General features: G+C 37.7%; 1 protein-coding gene and 1 long non-coding RNA gene across 8 annotated transcripts in view; both read right to left on the bottom strand.

Moving 5' to 3' along the window:
- Window positions 1-22,941, bottom strand: part of cdh22 (cadherin 22) — a 187,866-nt gene that overhangs the window by 94,214 nt on the left and 70,711 nt on the right. The window lies entirely within an intron of this gene.
- Window positions 1,115-19,649, bottom strand: LOC146517923 (uncharacterized). The gene is made up of 2 exons (XR_014874187.1): window positions 13,184-19,649; window positions 1,115-12,269 (listed from the first exon to the last, which is right to left on the bottom strand). It is a non-coding gene; the product is annotated as an uncharacterized LOC146517923 (long non-coding RNA).

Below are 22,941 nucleotides of genomic sequence, written 5' to 3'. Positions count from 1 at the left end.
ATTAAAACTAACAAAACAAGTTTTAAAAAGAGACTTTAATCAGTAATTAATTACTGATTACTTTTTTCAAGTAACTTATATAATAATAAAACTGCTAAGAATTAAACCTAAATATGGCTTTTGTCAAAAGGTACTTAAAATGAGAAACATGACATTATTAAATTAACAACTTCTTCAAGAAATTATGTCTTTGCCATTACTGCTGTAGGATTCAGAGCATCGTCTAGGATTCACCTATAATAAGTTTAAATGTTTATCATAAATATATTTTGTGATGAAAGGAAATGTATGCCTTTTATTACTTTGTGTGTGTGTGTGTGTGTGTGTGTGTGTGTGTGTGTGTGTGTGTGTGTGTGTATTTAGAGTGAGAGAGAGAGCAAAAGGGAGGGACAACTCTTCTTAAGTCTTTCACTTGACTTAAATTTATCAAATATATTTCTTTTCAAGTTTCCAATTAGATATTTTACAGCTGTGGAGTGATAACTTCAAAGTAATAAAAACACACTGTTTATTCCTCTTTGCCTCAAAGGCAAACAACATTGGGAAGATAGAATTAATTTCTTTTTGCCTATCTGCTCTCCCTGTTCCCTTACAGTAGATGATTTAACAGTAGGACAGGCGGTTTGAATTTGATTAATTAGAGAGCATTTGTATCAAATATTTCCTGTGTGCACCAATGGCCCAGAAGTCGCTTTGCAAACTGAAACATTTGCTGAGCACCAACTGCTTGGCATCCAAAAAAATAAAATGGACACTCCTCCATGAAAATCCGTCTCCTTCTGTTCTGCCTGTCCACTTAGGGAATTCCATTAAGTGTGTACACATTTACTTATACTTGGGTCTAAAAGTGGGTAACTGTAATGAGCTGTGGAGAAAAACACACAGAGAGAGATTTATGTTAGTGTGTTCTGATTTCACTAAAACTTGGCCATCACTACAAAGGAGTCACAAGCCTTAGCTGGCAGAGGCAAATTAGTGGCATGTCAATTACCACCCCTTTGTTTTGTAACAGTGGGCAGTAAACCTTGTTGAAAAAAAATAATGATTAATGATTAAAAAAAATATATGTTTGAAGTACCTATCCTTCCCTGTTCATTTCTCTTCGCCCTATCTCTTCCTCTTCCCTCCTCTACTCATTCTCTAGTCCAAAGCTATTGGCAAGCACTGTGCAGCCATTCGTGACCTATTAGAGTCCTGGATTGATTCTAGAGCATGGCTGCAGCCTCTCATCAGTGGGCATGCCCAGAGCAAGCCCTTTGACAGCTGGCAGCGAGCAGACGACAGCCAGGCAAGACTGATCACTGCAAACTGATAGGCATGGTGCCAATGACCAGCAGACAGGCCTCTCTGTCTCTGACACTCTCTCACACACAGATGTGGCCATTCACAGACATGAAAGGGCACAATACATCTATATCTGCGTGTGTGTTGATATGCATTTGTTCTGGGACACAGCATGGCCATGCCGTCTTAAATCAGTGGCCTATTGCCCTTTTCAAAGGAAAATAAACATGAATATTACTAGTGCTGTTGTTACTATTATTAGAGTGCTTATCAAGCCTTCTTGTTGTGAGCAATGATGTCACTGTCATAGTGTTACATAACGTAATGTATTTTGTTCTTTATAATTATGTAGGAGATTTACCCGGCAATTATGTTGTGGCGTAAACCGCCACTTAGTAGTTTGCCGGAAACTAATATATATTAAATGACTACCGAGGACGTAATTGGCGCACAATATATACTTAGAGTGGATTCCATCTGACGGTGCCCATGTTTCTATGGTCATTGTGTTTTAATTGCTATCCTATTCTTGTTTGTTGTCATCTTTTATAGATGTATGGACATTTTCTTTGTTTACATACGGGTTTATTACTCATTTTATCACATTACACTGGATATTTTGAAGGTCACAGCTGCTTAACACACCTAATCGGCTGTTGATTGTATTTAGGTGTAATAGGTTATATGGTGACCATGACTGGGTGAGGTTAAACACAGCATTTCCAAGTAACCACATAGCGTTATGGAAACAGTTACACTTCTTTTATCTCCTTAATTTTTTATTTTTTATTTTGTATTACATTTGTTGTTGTTCTGCCAGTGACTGGTGTCCTTAATAAAATCTGAATGGAACGAAACATTTAAGAAAGCCAAAAATCCTAAAATCAAAGAGATCTAAATTACCCATGTATTAATTAATTAATGACAACTGATAAAGCTCACCTGTTGAAATGTGTGTGAGAAAATGACACTGACAAGCCAGCAAACTGGTCAGCGTTTTGTTTGACATTGTCTTCAAAACAAGTTTTGCCCAGTTTTTTTTTTCCTCACACTGTGATAAGCTTGTTATCTTTGCCTCTCTATTCTGCCATTAGCCCTCTCTTCTCTCTATCATGCCTCCCCTGACCAATCAGATTAGACGCCACTTCAGAGAGTTGTGTGGAGTGCATATATGAGTGCTGTGAACCACTGAACGAAAAATACTGGCAGCTTCTTTTTTTCCTTTTAACTTGGGTTTGAAAAGATGAATCATTCACTGCAGAGATTTGTACCATTTGTCAGTGCCTTCAGTATGAGGCAGATTGAGCTTGATCATTTTAAGGCAGTGACAATTACTGCAAACACAGACTCCATAGCTACAACAAAAGCTAGCAAAGCAGGTAGCTGACAACCTCTCATCAGACACCCTAATGTACTGACAGGATAGATGAGTAGAAGCCCAACCGACATCATTAAGATCTCCCGTGTTACTGACACAGATTTATAAAGAAACAGTCAGTGTTTGGAGGCCTTAATGTCTTTCTTTGTATATTTAAAGTACTAAGAACTGCTTTTGCTTTAAAAAAAAAAAAAAAGGTGTCATACAAATACATGTTGTTGCCCTCCATATCTGTTAAAATACAGCAGGAAAATAGACTAAAGTATATTATACTGTAGCTTATCAGAGCGCTGTCCCTGATATTGTACAGGTTTTTCATGTTTAGGATCCCAGTGAACCTTTTCACATTTTCTCTTTAAATGACCATACCTTTAAAAAAATATCTTGAAAAAAGCGATATTGCACAAATGTTGGTGATTATTTCTTTTTTTTTTTTTATTGTAACACCTGATTTAAAAGTCTCTGTAATTCCAAAATTGTCAGTTTTGCATTGGGTTCAATTATTTTTCTCTACATGTTCCCCCGTTAATATTTCTTTTCTCACCCTTTCCCTTATCATCTGCTGTACAGTGCAAAAATCTTGAGCCATCCCTTATTTGTAGGGATGGGTTAGGTAGGTTTAGAGATGTATTGAAACATACATAAAAATACTATATATAAGGCAAAAGTAGAGTTTGTATAAATCTACAGGGTTTGAAATCCAATATTTTTTATTGTACGACACAACCTGAACTCATTGAGATGTTGCTAGTCAAAAACTATTGAATTAAATAAAAAGTAATAATAATAATAAATCATTCCTCGACTGAAAATGAATGACAAAATACTCAATGATGAAAGAGAAAATGTGAAAGCACTTAAACATTTACAAGACGGTCTGGCTCCTTGCAAGCAAGATATAAAGAAATGAAGGGTGGTTCAAGGTTTTTGCACTGTACCCATTGACCAGATTTCTGTTATAATAATTTAACACTACTGTGACTCTTGCCAGTTTTTTGTGGGGGTTTGGGGGATAATTAGCAACTGATGCTGACCCACAAGTTTAAGATTGTGATAAACCTTGAAGTGGTGGTTGTGGTAAACACTACAGCTGCACCTTACGCAAACACAACAGTCACTAACAGCAGACCAGGAATTGTCCAAGAATTCAGTCAAGTCAAGTCTAAAATGATAGCCTTGAACTACATATTAAAAAATGCAGAAATCTGAAGAAGTGAACCAAAGTTCTCCCTACAACCGAACTTGCACATAAGTGAAAAATGTCATGCATTAATTTATGATTCATGTTTTTACAGGCATTGGTGTGTGATGTAACTAGAGATAGACCGATCCGATATTACGTATCGGTATCGGTCCGATACTGACCCAAATTACTGGATCGGATATCGGCGAGAAATAAAAAATGTAATCCGATCCATTAAATATCAAAAAAGCACCTCACAAAACTTGCTACACGGAGTAACTCGGCTCATAACCGTAGCACGTTGCAGCAGTGTGCATCACGTGATAGAGCCGCTGTGTGTATTTGTAGCCTTGCTAGCAAACCAGCATTTCATCTCCGAGGAAGTTTTCCCAGAGAGAAGTAAAGCAAGTGTGTAAGTTCATCTCTGAATGTTTGTAAAGCATTCCAGCGTTGAGCTTAACAACAGATATATGGAGCGACTGCCTCTCTCTCTCTCTCTCTCTCTCCTGCTGCTACTTCTATCGTGAAACTGCTTAATGATCAGCTGATCGGCTTTTCTGTCCCGAGTCTGTCTCTCTTCTTTGTTTTTGGCCCACTTTGCACCAGAAAGAGGAAACCAGCGGCTGAACAACAGCAGCACGTTTAAGCTTGATAAGCTGTTGTTAGAATTTATTTAATATTACTTTCTACACCAGGATCGTTTTCTACGTAGCTGACGGCTGGTAACTGTGCAGGGGCGGATCTAGCAAAGTTTAGCCAGGGGGACCGATAGGGCATGAACAGGGAAAAGGGGGCACAAAGACATACTTTTCTTTCTTGTTCTCATTTAAAATGTCTAGCTTTTAATAAATAATTATCTGACTCTTACACCCAAAGTTTTAATCTGATGTGAAATACATAGAAGTCCATTACTGTATATAGTAACTGTTAAGTCTAATATACCCTAGTAAGCTATAGTACTTTTTCCTTTGGGAAGGTACCATCTGTGCAGTCTGCAATTCTGTTGAAGAAAGATGTTGAATCTATTTAATTATTCTTGAAAAAAAAAATTCTTTCTGTGCATTTTCCCCCTGCATCAAATTTAATTTGATTACATCGATTAAGCATCATGAGGTGGAGGGTGGGGGGTGGTTCCCTATTTTTTTTTTTGCTGGGAGTTTGCAACCCTATTAGTTAGGTTGCTTGATATTTCTGCTAAGTACTCTTTAAAATACCAGAATAGGGAGGATGGAGCAGGTTTACGTTTATTAGATTGATCAGTGTTGCTGAACTATGAAATATTTTGGGCGCAGTGTATTTTTTACATACAGGTATAACAGAATAGCTTTAGTGTTGTTATTTATTTAAACTTGAGTATAAACTTATACAAAATGCAGCAAGATATTAAAAAAAAACGTTTTATTGATTAAAAAACACTATATCGGATTCATATCGGTATCGGCAGATATCCAAATTTATGATATCGGTATCGGTATCGGACATAAAAAAGTGGTATCGTGCCATCTCTAGATGTAACTGGTCAAAAATGCAGTGTTCTCCTGCCCTGCTGGCCTCTTTTCCCCCCTTTTTCTTTCCTTCTGGGAAGCTTGTATAACAAAACCTAAATGCAGGCAAAGACATAGACACTCACTCGCCCAGACACATATGCATAAGCACAAAGCAAGCACACTTTTCACACAAATGTGCATAGCAATAATATGCAAACCTTGGTATTTTATTTTGTTAATGTATTCCAGCTTGTACACCACAATAAACTTTCTAACCCATCCTATCATTTGTTCCCTTCCTCACTTTTCCTTAACTGCTTTTTTAATATATCAAAGCCCTCTTTTCTTTACTTTGCCTTTTTGTCTGTTTCTGTAACACACTGACATTGCTGCCTGCTAACACTTTTTTCTCTTTGTAACTTGTTTTGTTGTCTTTTCTTTTGGCTTCAACTCACACTTTGTTTTGTCGTTATACCTTTTCTTGATGTCTTCCTGTTTTTGTCCGTTCTGCATTGCCTTAAAATGCACGTTCCCATAATAGTTTCCTAAATGATCACTGTTTATTGAACACGTGGACATTGTGTTTTATTAGTCATCGGTTATTTTTTAAACATATATGCAGGCAAATATTTCTGTCTTCACCCACACACTAACAAAATCCGACAAGTCAGTTGAACCTAGTATCATTAGAGAATATCGCTGCATCTCTCTCTAATAACAGCTTCTCATTTCAGGGGCCATGGTGACAAAAACAGCACAAGTGATTACAATCTGACGGAAGGAGTTTATATTTGGAAGTTAATAGCCTGAGGTTAACACATGGCCACATTTATTCCCTTTGGGCCCCCTCACTCGCCGCAGTATATCTGTGCATCAGATTGATGTGTGCGCTGGTTTTGCATTTACACAAAACCATTCCTATGCACACACATACATGCACACACACGAGCATGCACAGTCTAATACACACAGACTCTGTAGATAGCAGGCATAGAGGGCTCCAACTTCCATTGCCAGAATCTCCCCATCAGATGGATGAAAGCTGCCATCAAAGCTGGGCCCAGGAGGAGTTCAGACAGTCTGCTTATTCGAGTGAACCCAACACCAGAGTCCAATCCCCTCTGCCATGCTTATTAAATAGCCTATTTTGTCATTTCCAATCCCAATTTGTCACAGTCACTTGGCTCAGCAGCCCTGTGTCATGTCACAGAGGGCTGAAAAAAAGAAGCAGAGGCACAACAGAAAACATGTCTGTTTCTGTAAATTGTTTACGTTACAATGGTAAAGTTTTAATGGGCTGTTTGCTACGAGACAAACTAGAACAAATAGCAGTTGCCTTTCGACGACAGAAAAGCGGGCACTGGAAGTTGTTAAATTATCAGAAATGGGAAAAAATGATGAGCATGTATGATATAATAAAACGCATTGCACTGTGCATTTTTTGCTTAGCTTAGCTTAGCTGGCATATTGATTTTTTTTATTAAGTCCAAATACAAACTCATCATGTAGCCATATGCGTACTTGTTCTAACATGAAATAACATCCTGTCCAAAGTGCAATCCTACACTGTTTTTACACAAGTCGATAAAACTGTTCAGTGAAATGTGTCCACAGCTTTAAAGCACAATGGCTCTCATGTCATAATTGCCCAAACATTAAATCCAAATCAACACATAATCCGCTATTCAAACCACCTCTGCACAAACAACTAACACATTTCATCCATCTGAATTAATCAATCTCACTGTAGCCTAACAAGGATTCGAGTCCTGTCTGTTTGGCTGCCAAACATCCCATACTCCAGCAGCATGCTAGTTGGACCTTGCTATTGTTTGGGTCTCTCTCTCCCAGACTGGACTCTATATTCTGGATCCAAAACCCCATGTTGTATTGGCAAGTCAATGATATGCAGTCGAGCGTGACTGGGGAGAACAAAATCTGCATTGACACAGGGAACTGTCTAGAGAATGGGTGCTGCTTTGAATTAGGCTGCTGTGTTTGCTTATGGCTTATAATGAGAGGTGACATATTGTCAGTGCCTTGCTAAAGCTGGTCTTCTAATTACACTAATTGCTGCTTTTCCACCCCCATCCCTCGCTCCCTCCCTTTCCTATTCAAATCACTGCCCCTCCTCCCTTGCTCCCTTTCTCCCATGCCAATACTGTTGCTACTCTTCAAAACTAAAAAGCTTCCACCCACATACCAAGATGAGCCTGCACCCACTCTCTTGTCTTTCTCGCTGTCCTCACAGCCATTAGTTTTCCCTAAATTTCTTTTTCAAGAACTAACCGTGTTCCATTAAAATTTCCATCTTTCTGCTTCTATCTGTCTTTGCCTTTCTGCCTCTCTTTCTCTCTTTTCTCCCCACAGGAGTAGTCTTTTTGTCCATACATGCCACAGTGTCCACTACTACTGCAAAAGCCCCAGTGCCTGGGCTGCCAGCTGCACAATTACTAAATCGTTCATCTCACGGGTGGCTGGCGCTCAGTATCCTTAGCTTTGGCTGGTAGAAAGAGAGAGGGAGGGATAAAGAGAAACTGAGAGAGAGGTAGACTGGTCTAAGACTCTGGGCCAGCTTTCTCCTCTCAGGCTCTGTGTGTGTTTCTACTTACACATGTGTGCACGCATGTGTGCAAAGGAAATATTATGTTAGTGTGTGTGTTCATGCATATACAGAGGTGCATCTCAGTGAAAGACAGATGATGGCCAAGGTAGCTGACAGCTGTCAGTGCACATGGGCCTTGCATGGTAAAGAGCACTGGTGTCTGTCAACGCGCTGCTCTGACTCTGTCCTTAGCACCAAGCAGGCTATACTAGGACCCTCTACATGCAACAACAGACCAGTGCTGCCTTTGAGAGCTGCTTCTAGCCAATGCAGACACAAAAGTAAGCAAGTGGATGAGCTGCCATAACACCAAGCGGTTGACTATCTCAGAGAACTAGTATGACAAGTTTCTTTGCTCTTTTTATGAAAAGATGTTTCATGGCTCAGGAGTGTTTAGAGTTCAAAGCAATTTAATGAATGCCTTGTGACCTTAGGTTCACTTGGCACTGAGTCCTTACAAATTGTCACACTACGCCATGAAAAGCGCTATCCTGTGGAATCCGTTACGGTGTTTAAAATACATTTTTACAGAAAAGACTCCAACCATTTCAAACCATGCATTTCAGAAATGCACACTTATGTGTTTGGTTATTTTTATGGCATTCCTACCTTCCTGTCTAACAGAATTCATTGCATTTTTGACCTGCACAAGATAGAGAACATTTAAATATATTAATAGAAATACGTCTCCCTTAACAGGAGTATCTAGTAGAGTACAGATTACTGCATTGTTACTGTGCTCCATACTATAAAAAGAGAGGAGAAGATAGAAGACTACCTCATAGCTCAGATGCACAGATATCTGAGGAAGAAATATAACAGTGAAATTGAAAATATGGAAGAACCTTTTACAAAACAACCAACTAATATCAAAGGTGCCTTGCACAGAGAGTTTGAACACAAAGAGATGAATAGCAAGATTAAAAGATGTTGACAATTTTAAATTGGCTGAAGCTAAAGACTGGCTGCTTAAGCTAAACTTTCAAACAATACTAAGATAGCTCCCGTCTGGAATGGAGGAGAGAAAGTAGAAAGGATATATGAAAAGAACAACCTGAGAGAGCAGATCAAATACTGTAAGTATGTAAGAACTGAAATATACACCTTGGGAATGAGGCTCAGGGTGCCTGAGATACAAAATGACTTACTCGAGAAAGCAAAACGCAACAAGAGAAAAGAGAGAACTGGATGAGAGAGCTTTGAGAGAGCACCGCAAATGAAGCTTTCCATACTCAAAACAGCATGCGTGAGTTTGTTTCTTTAAACGAAACTCATCTCCTGGGATAAAATGTCAGTGAATGTGTAGAATGTGGTCTAACAGGAAATGCAATATCAAAGCAGCTGAGAGTATCAAGAGGTGAGGGTTGTTAGTAAGGTCTAATTCATTAAGGAAATACAGCAAAACAGATTCGGAAAATAATGAAACTGTAAGAGATACTGTACCTTCCTTAAACACCCATATGGGATGTATATGGATACATTAAAGTGCTCAAACTTTTAGCAAAACTCAAGAGAAATTAAATAGTTTGGTGAGTTTGGCTGATTGTCCTTTAACTCTGATGATCCCAGTGTGGATAACCCAGCAAATACTGGAATAAGAAGTTGTTTTATGTGGTCAAACTAACACAATGCTGTACATTTTTCTTTCTGTGGTTTAAGTTTATGATGAAACTGGGGTGTAATTTAATGATCAGCAGCGATATGTTCTAAAAGTAATCAAACTATAAATAATTCTGTTCCAAAAACTTTAAAGTGACTCCCACAGAGATAAATAAACATTAAAGTAACAGGAAATAACTTTTGCTGTGAAAGTTATGAATATACAGTGGTCTGTATGTTTTTTTTGAAGAGCTAGCATGAAAAACGCTAGACTCAAAAACTCTCTAGCTAGCAAAAACTCTTTAACTAGAGACTTTGGTGGTGAAGGGATCTATAAAGTAAGGCACAAGGAGAACATGCAAACTACTAACAATAAGGCCCCAGCTAAACTGCAGGTTCAAACGCAGAACCTTCGACACGAGCCGACAGTATTAAGCACTACATTACTGTTTTGCCTTCGGATGTAAATCCCCAAAAGATGATCGCAACCTGCTGTCAAACAGTCAGGGCATTATCTTATTGGACACTTTATATAAATAAAAAATGTGTATGTATAAATTTATGCCGTTTAACAGTAGTTAGAAACAGTGTGAAATATAACGAGTCCATGTTATCACATCCTGTTATTCATGTTCATGGAATATGGTTTCAAATAGTTTCTGGGACTCCAGAATTATATGGGATTAACATCTTACATTTTATCCCTGATGTAGAACCAGCATGTTGAGATTGTAGAATAAGCTGTTGGGATTAACATCCAATAGACTGCAAGGGGAGGGGGGGAGAAGTAAAATAGATGAATAAAATAAAATTAAAAAGAAAGATTTCACTTAGGTTTGTCTGTTGGGATTGACTGCCACTCAAACACAAAATTTAACAGAACAAAGTGAATATGTAAAAAAATATGTCTAACAAGCCAGTGTGGAAATGAATAACTTTAAACTTCAAGTTCAGGTTAAATGTACTGTAATGTAAGTATTAGTACGTTACAATCCATCTATATCTAGCACTTATCCGTCTGGGATATCAGGGTAAAAGTTCAATATTCTTATTTTGGAGATATTATGGAGGTTTTTTTTTTTAAGCTAACCAGGAGACAAAATCTTTTCAGCATGTCATGGTCTTTATAATGGATATTCTGATGTTGGAAATTCAAAAAGAAACTCATCTAGGAGGCAACGAAGACACCTAAATTGCCCAAACCACCATAATAGTTTGTTTTCAATGGAGATGAGGCAGTGGCTTCACAATAAGGCTATCTCAATTGAATAAACTCCAGACCGTGTATCTATGAGTGACCACAGACACCCTTTAGAGAGAGCCCATTTCTATTGTATTGTATCTTAGTCTTTCAGTCACTATCACAGTTTGTGGACATGGGTGATTATAGTATTGTAGACTGACATCCGCAGTTCTTTCCTCACTACAGTAATAATGACAGGCGCTGCATTGATCTATGTGTCTCCCGGTTTTGTCTCCACATCCAAACAGGAAAACGAATAAAATCAGGGGTTAAAGTTGGATTCGGCATGTTTACGAAACCCAGGATGATCTGTAATAGTGAAGTGTGGGGAAAAGAATCGCTCAGAAATAAGTTTCATTCATTTCTGTTTGTTGTGCAAGTAGATTTTGGTTACAGGCTGTGATCAGCTGTCTTTTGTTGCTTGTGCTCTAAATTTCATTGCTTTCAGTGGATTTTGCCAAATAATTCAACATGATACAAGCAGATCTTACATGCACTATCATGTAGAGCAGGGCGATATGCCCAAAAATATTTATCACGATATACATTTGAAAATTTGCGATAACGATATAACTGACGATATAACTACACAAATTTATTAGTGCAAAAAACCCCAAAGATCAATGTATTTTCACTTAAACAAGCAGCTGTTTTTTATGTGCATTAAAGTTATATAAAAAATTAACAGTGCAAATTCCTTGCTGACAGTTTAACCAAAAGGCATTTCCAGAGGAAATTGGCCGACATATCCTCAGCATAACCATGTATAATATCCACAAAACTTAAAAAGAGGTTATACACACACAATACGGTAATATTATGTTGAAGCACAGTACGTATCACTCCGCGAGGCGCCTGCCTACGATAGCCGTAATGCTCCCACAATCCATCAAGCGGTGCGGCTTCGTAGCTTAGCAAAGTCGTACTAAAACGTTTGACAGATTTTCGAGCGCCGTGTACATAAAATCGTTTCCAGGTCAGTAAACAACCAGAATTCATACATAAGGCACACGGGATTATAATGGGCACTGTTGATTTTCAGAAAAATCAAAGGATTGATTTTAAGTGTGCCGTATTTTCCAAAAAATAACGACGGCCCGCTAGCATGCGCTACCAAAAATAGTGCTTTGTTGTGTTTTACCCATATTCTATCGCGATATTTCATTTTCTTATCGTTGCCCAACATTATACCGGTATTACCGTGAAAGGTATGATATGGCCCAGCCCTACTATCATGTCTCATTTCAGAATAAATGTTTCAGATCATCAAACAAATGTTTATATCAAACCCAGATAACTGGAGTAAATGTGTGAATGTGTGTAGCTGTAGATCGAAAGCACTTACAGCAAGCATAGAAAAAAGTTTGTGTATGAATGGGTGTGAATGAAGCATGCTGTATATATACTGGTTTGAGTGCACAGGTAAAGAAGAAAAGAACCAGTCTGTTTACCATGAAATCAGATTGAGATGCTTTGCTGTGACATTAACCCTTTAAGACCTACCATAGAACCAAGTCCGCCAGAGCTTATATTATATTTTTACATGCTGTGGAGCCATTTTTGGGAGCATTTCAAGTTGCTATACATCAATACAACCATTATAGCCCAGTTTTTAATAATATGTCTGCATTAAGTGCATAGTAATTACATAAATTGCAAAAAAGTGCAATAAACTACAAAAAAATTTAAAATCGTTTTTGTTTTTTAACATATATTTCTAGTTAGAGAAATTTAAGAGGCTTATCCCTCAAAACTGTAAATACAAAAAAGTTGCACAAAATAGTTTCCCACCACAGGAAATTTATTTTGAGTGTCTTCATAGTTTTATTTTTCAGATACACCAATTTTTATATACTGCAGGAAAAACAAAAATAAATATTATAATGCAAATTTGCAAAAAAGCAGCATATGCATCAAAATAAACTATTTCCAGCAGTGCAATATGAGTCCTAAGCATCCCAGAAACGACACAGAAAGTCATAAAGTCAAACATAACTTTTAAAAACACCAATAAAGGCTCATAAGGCCCTGATGGTAAAAAAAACTACATTTCTGCAAAATTACGTCACTTCCGGTTTCGGGCAGGTCATGGCGGACATGCGATAGTTCGTGCTGATGGACGTAGGAAGTGTTATGAACAGCTGATTGGATCGGCAAAGCGTGTTTCTGGAATATTATGTTTTTGTTGCTGCAAGCGCTTTTTATGCAGTTTTTGCAAAGCTATATGTGGAAGGAAACCGTGACCGAGGACAAGCTGATGGCATAAGATGTAAGTACAACTCCTCTGGTTTCATATGCAAAAAAACTTATTGCGCTAGCTTACGCGGTTGCAGAGCTACCGGGATTTAAAAATAGTTACGCAAAACGGAGCGTGCCTGCTCTGACCGGCTTTAAAGGGTTAAACAGGCTGTTCATGCTCATAAACTCTTTTCTTTCTCTCCTTTCCTGTCTTCCTTACATTTTTCTCCATTTGCGAGTGAGTTATCTTGGAACTTGGGAGACCAGCTGGTGGACTTTAGGAAGAGGAATGTTTCTCCTTTCTTGTCTGATATAGGATTCTAGCTGCTCTGTAGTCCTGGGTCTTCTTTGTCATTTGTATCATTTTTATTTCATGGTTCTCCAAATGTTTTCATTTATTGAAAGGTCTAGACTGCAGGTAGGTCAGTTAAATATTAAGACTCTTCCACTACAAAGCCATGGTGCTGTAACAGATACAGTATGCAGTTTACTGTTATCTTGCAGAAATATGCAAGGTCTTCCCTGAAAAAGACAAATCTGAATGGGAAAACCTCTATATACCTTCTAGTACTAATGAGGCCTGTCCAGAGTGTATCTGAGCCACCCGAAAACGAACAAAACAAGAAAAACATAAAACTGAAGTGAGGATGTTAAGTGTCGCTGCTCAATTGCTCACAGAAATAAGTATCCTAAAGATCCTGCTGAGATACCACTGACCAGTACACAGTCATGAACTAGTGGATAAAAATGATCTCATCCATCATCAGCAGCTCAGAATTCAGGCAAAAAAAAAAAGGCACATATGAAGCTTCATATATACTTCGGGCTTTTTTTGCAACACAATGTTTTAGAGCTTACCTTTGTATGTATGTAGTACATCAGAGAATAAATGAAACCTTTGTCAAAAAAAGGCCCATATAACTAATACAAATAATTACTATATCAATGAGTTAAGTAACACTACTGAAAAACCTTGTCATTAAACACTGATGTTGCTCAAACTTGAGTTTGCAAAGAAAAGAAATAATACATTCTCTGTGATTAAGAGGACATTAACTGTCAGGTTTTTATCAGCATACATTCCGCATTTGAGCTAAATGACATATTCAAGTTTGTGTTCAGCATATGAAATATAATTGCTGCCATCCAGATGATGCATTCTTGAGAAAATGCCTTGCTCACTTCAGTAAAACAATGTAAGACTGCCTTTTATATATATGTTCCATCAGCATTTGCAGCAAAGGAGCAGAATGTCAAAATCTTCTCAGTGTTATGTTTTCTTTTTGCAGATACAGTCGATCAAAGTTGACATCAATCTACAATGAAAGCATGGATCCATTCTACATTTTAGCAAATGCTCAGGCTGCTACTAGTAGTGTAACAGTGCGGGGTGTATTTTCTTGGCACGCTACAGCCTACCTGAGAATTGTGGCTGACTAGGTCCATCTCTTTATGATCACATTACATAATGTGCCATGCTCAAAAGCCCAGATCATTTCAAACTGGTTTCTTGAACAGAAACTCATAGCTGAAGGTATGCCACCACCGATTAGGGATTTCCAAAGGCAAAAAGGGGTTTAACCCAGACCTTCCCAAAGAGTGGGGCCCGCCCCCCCAGAGCCATTGCAGGGGGGGGCGCGGCATGAAAAGGGAAAAAAAACAACAACAACAAAAAAAAACCAACGCTTGGACACTGCTAGCACGGGGCGCCTACAGAAACGCAAAGCAGGAGATGAAGCATAGCTGAATATGTTTCCAAACCAACTTCATTCTAAGCCACCGTTTTCGGTGATTCGAAACGCCGTTTACGTGTGTACGAAACAGCTGCGTTTTCAAAAATACCCGTGTAGGTGTGGACATAGCGTAAAAGAGTTAGTAGTTTATTTTCTTACTACCTGCAGATTACTTGTATTTGCTTAATTGTTTACTAAATGTTTGAGGTGTGAAATAAACCGCAATGGAGCAAAATATGGGTGTGTGTGGTTGGAGGACGTGTTGGTGCGTGCGTGTGTGTGTGCGCGCGTGCGCGGGGGGGGGCGCGAACATTTTTCTGTAAAACAAAGGGGGGCCCAGCGAAAAAAGTTTGGGAACCACTGGTTTAACCAATGTGTACCTAACAAAGTGGCCATTTGCATATGTGTGACTGTGTTTATGCATGCTGTCACAGTAATATTGAATTTTCTATTCAGCATTTCAGTTAAATTACCTGATAAAAACTATAAATCCTCGTCTTACATTTTGTTTTTATTCATGTTTTAGTCAGCGCCCCAAATAGATTTTCTAAACATTACAAAAAAAAGGGAAAACAAATCTGTAACTAGCCCATGGATATTTAGTAAGAAGAGGTCTCACAGCGTGAAATCACGGGCGAAACCTCCAATGTGCAAACATGTTTTTCCGTATTTAATATTTCTTCATTTGCAAAGTCTGTTGCTAATGTTCTGTTTTCGTTTATGGAAGGAAAAAAAAATCTTTCTTTGGAGTAATCTCTTAATCCGTCTCATAATTTCTGTTTATCCCTCACTTTTTCGTCTCCTGTGTATGTATCTGTAAGTATGAGTGTGTTTGCTTTGCGTGCGTGTGTTTACTCTCCCTCACTTTGATCACACTTCAGCTGCTTTGTTTATAATCATGTTACATACAATCTCTAATCCTTTAATATATTCAGAGGAGTACACATTTCGCAAGGACTTCAGAGGCAATAACATGTTTATTTTACTTTCTTCTTTATCGCTTGGTAAATCGAAGCAATATGTTGTGACAACAGCCAATTTTAAACCTCAAATCGAGAAGTAAATATGTACAAAGTGAAAACAAGGCACGCACTGTAGTGTACACAGCTTCCTCTCCTCTGTGTACCGAGGCTCCTTCAGCCAGGAAAAGTATAAAAACATAGTCAACAGTGCCAAAACTACATTTGCAAAGGTCAGCAAGTTGCAATCGATTATTGATCATAGTTAATTGAACTGATCAAAATATTCCCCAAAACAAAAAGAAACATCCATCCATTCCGCTTCTCCTTTTCAGGGTCGCGGGGGGCGCTGGAGCCTATCCCAGCTGTCATAGGGCGAGAGGCGGGGTACACCCTGGACAGGTCGCCAGTCTGTCGCAGGGCCAACACACAGGGACAGACAACCATTCGCACTCACATTCACTCACACATTCACACCTAGTGGCAATTTGGATTATCCAATTAACCTGTCCCACAAGACAGGTTAATTCCTGTCCCTTGTGGGACAAAAACAAACAAACAAACAAAAATCCCTTGTCTAATAAAGATAAAAGAAAAATATTTTCTTACCAATCTAATGCTGGACCATAACATACACTTATTTTTCTTCTCAGTGTAGCTGATTTTTCAGCTTGAATGCTTTAACTAGGTTGTCATACATCTTACCTACATGCCTGCTGTGTGGTTACTCAGCTATAAACAACTAAATATGCATGTTTCCTTCCAGTGCTTATATGTGGTTGCGGTTTTGAAAGTGTGTGTGAAGATCTCCTCAAAGGGATTTCTGTTTATCTCCCTTGTGGTTCCTGGTGAAAAAGTTGCAAGAAAGTACATAAATAAATAAAAAAAACCCTGAATTTAAAAAATAAGTTGTTATGGACCCCATGTGTTTGTTATGCACATATAAAAACTCCCCCACAATATCATAAGTTCACAGCTGACGCATGCAATTGATGCGAGATGACATCTTAGTTGTTGCGTTTGGAGCGCACAATAGGAAATGACATTCCCTGTTTTCACATTAAGGGAAATGAACATGTTATTTGCAGAAAGGTCAAGCCTCCAAGCCCGAGGACAGGTTGTATAACTGCAGTAATTATTATGTAGCTGCTCAGGAATTAGAGGAAACGTCATGTCAAATGTCAACATCCAGGACACAGGCTGTTTGAATCCTTATCTGTTAGTGTTCAAATGTCAGTGTTGAGGAAGTCAGTTTGGGGGGAAAAATTAATTCATTAAATAGGATTACTTAATTGAGTTTCTCACATTATTATTCAATTCCTAAAAGTCATACCATTCTGCACTCGTCATTCATGTCATATTCAAAATATGTCTGAAATATTGTAGATGGGAAAATGACTCTAAACTCTTTGAATTTTATAACGCTTAGCAGGGTTTAAGTCACACGTATCAATATCCCTCCCATGGTGAAGTATCTGTTTCACAATGATGCATTTTATTTATTTATTTTGACACTGTTTACTGGATTTTGGCTTTCAGCTTCAATCTCAGGGTGTTAAGAACAAAACAAGACAACTCAAGTCTTCCCAGAAATGGAGCGATTACAGCCGTGGATGCACTTTCAAGCACGTTGAAGCAGCTGAGTGTTCTTTAAACCGGTGAATCTGGATGCAATTGTTTGCATCCTAAGGAGATGCAGCCTAAGCTGTTTTGGAGAGCTGGAAGCAATGAATATAGAGCATGCAAAAATCAGCCAACAGCAACTGATTTCACATAATGGCCACTTCACAAGACACACCTCCTCATCATCTCAGTGAGAGCCTTTTCCAAAATCAATAGTTGGCTGAACATTTACTTCTTCATACTTACACACACACAATCCTCTCAGCAGTGTACAAACATACACACCAGTACTAGAACATACTAACACCACCACCTTTATCTGTTCTGAATTTTACAACCTTTATTGCAGCCTGGTGAATATTTCAAGTGGCTACCGATTCCCCATAGTCCTCTAGGGACATGAGATCAATCAAAGTGTGTAAGGTCAAGCACGGAGGCACACAGGAAGAAACCTGCTTGTTATCCTCCCAGTTATAGATAAACAGAGCAAATGTTCCTAGATAAATACATAGATCACACCCCAAAACTCAACTGCTGGTAAGGGCTGTTACAACACCCATTTGTTTTCTGCAGCAAACCTCCCCTGGGTTAAGGGAACCAACGTTGACACTTTATGGGGCAAGAAGTCAAATAAAACAAATTGCTTCAGCTTCAGATACAAGAGAATTTGCTCTCCGTGCCCAAAAGCAAAACAAATGGGATAGTGGGAAGATGGTTCCTCTTCTTTTAGGTTTATAGTGCACATCTTCTCACTGTAAATGACTGTGCAGTGCAGACAGCATTTATATCAGTCACACACATGTTTAAAAACAATTAATAAAAGAATGTATTATGATTATGAATTTAATGGCAAAGAAGTTGGCGGGCTTAAAAATCGTCATACCCGCCTGCAAAAGAGCAGAATTGAAACTAAAAGCTGAAATGAAGCGAAGAATTAAGCAGAACGACTGGAAAAAGTAGAGAAAGAAAGGCTTGAATATTGTAAACAAATGGAGCATTCATGTATAAATCGACTCTAAGTTCTGCTTTTTTTTCCTTGTTTATTTTCAAAATATTTCATTCACTTTAAATGTATAGTTTATTCGATTTCTTCACCACAAATTTAATATCACAGCCCACTGGTTTAGTTCACACCCCACAAATAATAGAACAGAAAATCTAAGTAGCATTCAAATTAAGTGATTATGTCTTTTGCTTGTCAGTTTATTGCCATTAAATAATGATGCAACTGCTCAATCCTGTCAGTGGGAAGCCTTTGTTTTCATGGGAGGATTAAAAATGTCTTAATTTCACTAGAAACAAATACAAAAGTGTCAGGCTTTGATGTGCAGAGTATTATTTTTGGATGGATATCAGGAATAAATACTCAACTAGACATTTATACACTCTCGAGCACAACATGTGACTCTGCTCTATTCCTTAGAAGTTTTTTGTCCCAGAACACTTTCTGTTTCAGCGGTCTGTAAATCAGCCTAAAATCCAATTTTTACCACCCTGCCCATGTCTACACTACTAACAAAGTAATTCTGCTGTCTAGGCATATTCTCTTGCTCTGACTCTATGACTGACAGGCTCATTACCCTATCCCCATTATGGTATTGACTAATCAATCTATTCATTGTATTCTTCTCGTGGCAGAAAAGGCCATCTTTTGCATAAAAATTATTGGGGCATTGCAGGAAGCATTCCAAGGAGAGAGGGGTGAGTGGATGAGTGTTAGGGTTCAATTTACAGCTGAGCACAGTAGCAGCGTCTACTGGCAAATTGATCAATATCAATGTCAAGATAAGTTGTGTTTCATTTTTCTTCTTTCTCCAATCCAAAGTGGCAGTTAAGCACATGGCTACGAGAACCCTAATGGTGGTGCTGAAAAGACTATGGTGTTGTTATATAGGGAAAATATATATATAAATCAATTTTTAAGAAATCACATAAGACCTTTACACAATTTTTCTCCTCAAGCACCTGGCCAGAGAACAGCAATTGAACTGCAGGATCAAAACAGAGAAGTTCACCAAGAAAATGACAGCTGCCCACGTGGGCCGCAGTGCCCTAGACTCCACTGTGAGGCAAATCGCACCTTTGAAGTCTGCTCACTCACTCCCTGCTGAGGTTGTTGCACGGCTATCAACACACTATTGGGAGATTGAGTTCCCAGCATTATGATCACTATCATTAAGATAGCATTGAAGTTATTGTTACCATCATAAAAAGAATAATGTCCATCAGAAGTCAATCAGAATCACGGCATGTGTCCAGAAGCGGACTGGCAGGGGGACGGTGGTTATGTTAGTGGGAGGGTAGGATTCCTATATGGAAAAGAAATAGTAAAAACATATATGATTTACTCATGAAAGTGGCCACTTTCATGAGTAAATCATATATAAATCATATAAGGCTTACATGATTTGCTCATGAAAGTGGCCACTTTCTCATTACTTTCATATTATTTTTTAGTAAATATACAAAACATACAAGTTTCATTATATAATTTTTCAAGGGATCTTATATGTGTTTTCACTCTTGTATGCTTTTCATACAAGTTTCATACAAGACAGATAAAAACTTTATAAGATTTATATATATCTTTTCCATATGGGTTACATTGAACAAAGTTCAGTTCTTGGACTTTGTCAGCATGTAAAATAACTATATTTCACTGATCTGTGCAATGGGAGTAGATGCATATTGCTCTATAAATTGCTATCCTACAACTAAGCATTATGTAGCTAGATTAAGACGTGAAAATATTTTAAAGCAATGCATAAACTGTCAGATGTATTTTTACAATAATGACATGTATATGGGTCTGTTCCCCAACTCCTCCTAGGGTATGCTAATCAATCTGGAAGAAACGATCACTATCATCATCTTTAGAGCTGTTGGGAGTTCTTTTTATAGCGCTTCAACCTTACAAATTATATATATTATGTTTCGTTTTTGATGTCAAAATGAACTGTGCTATTATGTGCACATTCCCATGCATCTCTGAATGTGTTTTCTCTCACAAATGATATATAAAGAGCATGTGGCCCAAAGTGAACAGCGATGCTACGTTTATGTTATGTGTACATTGTAAATCAATTTTGATTAACAATTTTTAGTGCTACAGAAAAGTAACACTAATAGTGCTTGTAACTGATTACTTTGTCTTATACAACAAATATGTAGCATACCAAGCAGAAGAATATGTTTTTTTTATTATTCATCTGTCTGGCAGTTATTAAGAGCTGTTTTTCCCATCTTACTACCCATATGGAGAATATATATATATATAAATCTTATAAAGTTTGTATCTGTCTTGTGTGAAACTTGTATGAAAAGCATACAAGAGTGAAAACAGATATATGATCCCTTGAAAAATGATATAAATGAAACTTGTATGTTTTGGATACTTACTAAAACAATATATGAAAGTAATGAGAAAGTGGCCACTTTCATGAGTAAATTATATAAGCCTTTTAATGATTCCCTATATGAAGTAGGCCACATCTTATGCAAGTCTTTTATAAGTTTTTTCTATTTCTGGGTATATGCAGTGATATAATGAAAATCAAAAGAATAACAAAGTAAATTAGCATACAGTACATGTCTGTGTCATCATATACACATTAAGTGAGTACCTGCTGTAGGGCTGACGAAAACGGTCCTATGCTATAGATATTAAATGTTATTTATATACTGTAGCACCTTTCAAGACAAAGATATAAGGTGTTTCAAAGACAAGCCAGGAAACAAGCAGCGATGACATTTAAACGATAAATGTGAAATAATATCAGGTAGGCGTACACTGCCAGCACAGGGTGATTAAAAGCAGGGAATAAAGAAAATGAAATTTAAAACAGGTAAATTAAAAGCAAATCTAAAATAAAAAATAAGGCTAGGAAGAGACGATTAAACAATTATAAAGGACAACATTGAAATAACCCAAAATGGAGGCACAGAAAAGGTCTGCTTACAAAACCATGTCTTAAGAGGGTTTTCAAAGATGAAAAGGAGCTTGCAAGTCCTATTGCCCTCAGGGAGTTTGCTCCAAAGAGTGAATGCCCTGACAGAAAGAGGCCGATCACCAGTGATTATGGGTTGGCTAGTAGAGAGCCGGCCAAAAACTCAACAAATCACTTCTAAAAGTAATAGGTAACCAATGAAGAGATGCTAAAATTACAGTGATGCATTTTCTTTTTTAGCAAGTCTGGTTGTATAATAACCTGTAATAAATCGCAATCATCTAACCTAGAGGAAATAAAAGCATGCATGGCTGTTTCTAGAATTCTTTTGGATAAAATTGAGCCTAAGTCTCCTAAGTTGCATATATCAAGATTGGATGACTGAGTTGACGTGCTTAGTGGTTCAAAAGTCACACTAAAATATTATAATACTGCCTCAGCTTTATAGACAAGGACCTCAGATGTGTTATTGTGAGTGGGTTAGATGCATCAGGGCCACTAGTCAGTTAGTTTGGTTTTATGCATATTCAGCTGCAGGAAGTCCATTATTTAATATTGTGGATACAAATATCCAATGCATTGAGTTTAAGGATGTCACTGGGGTCAAAACAGATGTGCAGTTGCATGTTATGTGCTTAGAATTGACAGAGAATTAATGATCCAATAAAAAATAATGAAATGTGAAAGATATTACCTTTGGGATATAATAATGTGCCCAGGGTCTCACCTGACAATTAATTGCTTTGATTGCCCAACCACACATCACAGCATTGTCTCTCTGCAACGCTCCCCTTTCAAATGTCAGAACCACTCTAAGATTGCTAATTAAGCAAAGTGACTTCTACAAAATTGTACATACTTAAAGAATTTATTAATAACATGTAATGAAATGTAAAAATGTGCATTTTGACTCATTATCAACTAGTTAAATAAGATGCATACCCATTAAAAAGACAGCAATACAAATTCATGACTGTATATTAAGACTTCTCGTCTAACCGGATGCATCTAGAGAATTAAAACATGGAAAAATCCCAAACCACTATGTTTGTTTCCCAATGATTACAATGTAAATGACCTCTATTGAAACCACATCTAATAAAAGCCAGGTGAAGGGACTCTGCATTCACATCTATTGATCAGTTTTTGATTAGAAAGAATCAAAAATAGTCTAAACAGGTATAGTTTTACAAAACGTATAGCACTTTCAGCTTTTAGACTATGTTGTTTTTGTCTTTTATATGTGCAGAGGTCTGAAATATGAAATGAGCCCATATCCACATATAATGGGCACCCAGCATTGTCAGGAAACGGCGTGAAAAATTGGTCCCTGGGAACCACTTAGTAAGAGAACATTTACAAACAGTTTTCAAGACTTCTTGCTGTGATCTCCCCATGAGTGAAATTTCCTATACTGTGCACAGGCAATTGAGCACACCTGCAAGCCTCTGCACCCAGTACTAAATATGCATAACGGTACATTTTTAATAATTTGAGTTTAACATTTTAGATTTGTATGTGGGCTTCCTGACGTTGATTAAGGAGATGATTACGGAGTAAAAGCTGTGCAGCAATCTATATTTGGTACATGCAGTTTGTCTTAATAGCACAAACTGATTTTAGCTTGAGTGTTTAAGATGAACATGTTTTAGCAGGAAGCAG

This window comes from Neolamprologus multifasciatus, chromosome 5, assembly GCF_963576455.1.
Source record: "Neolamprologus multifasciatus chromosome 5, fNeoMul1.2, whole genome shotgun sequence".
Classification (NCBI taxonomy): domain Eukaryota; kingdom Metazoa; phylum Chordata; class Actinopteri; order Cichliformes; family Cichlidae; genus Neolamprologus; species Neolamprologus multifasciatus.
Note: the sequence above shows the minus strand (reverse complement) of the source record. Positions and strands in the feature narration are given on the sequence as shown.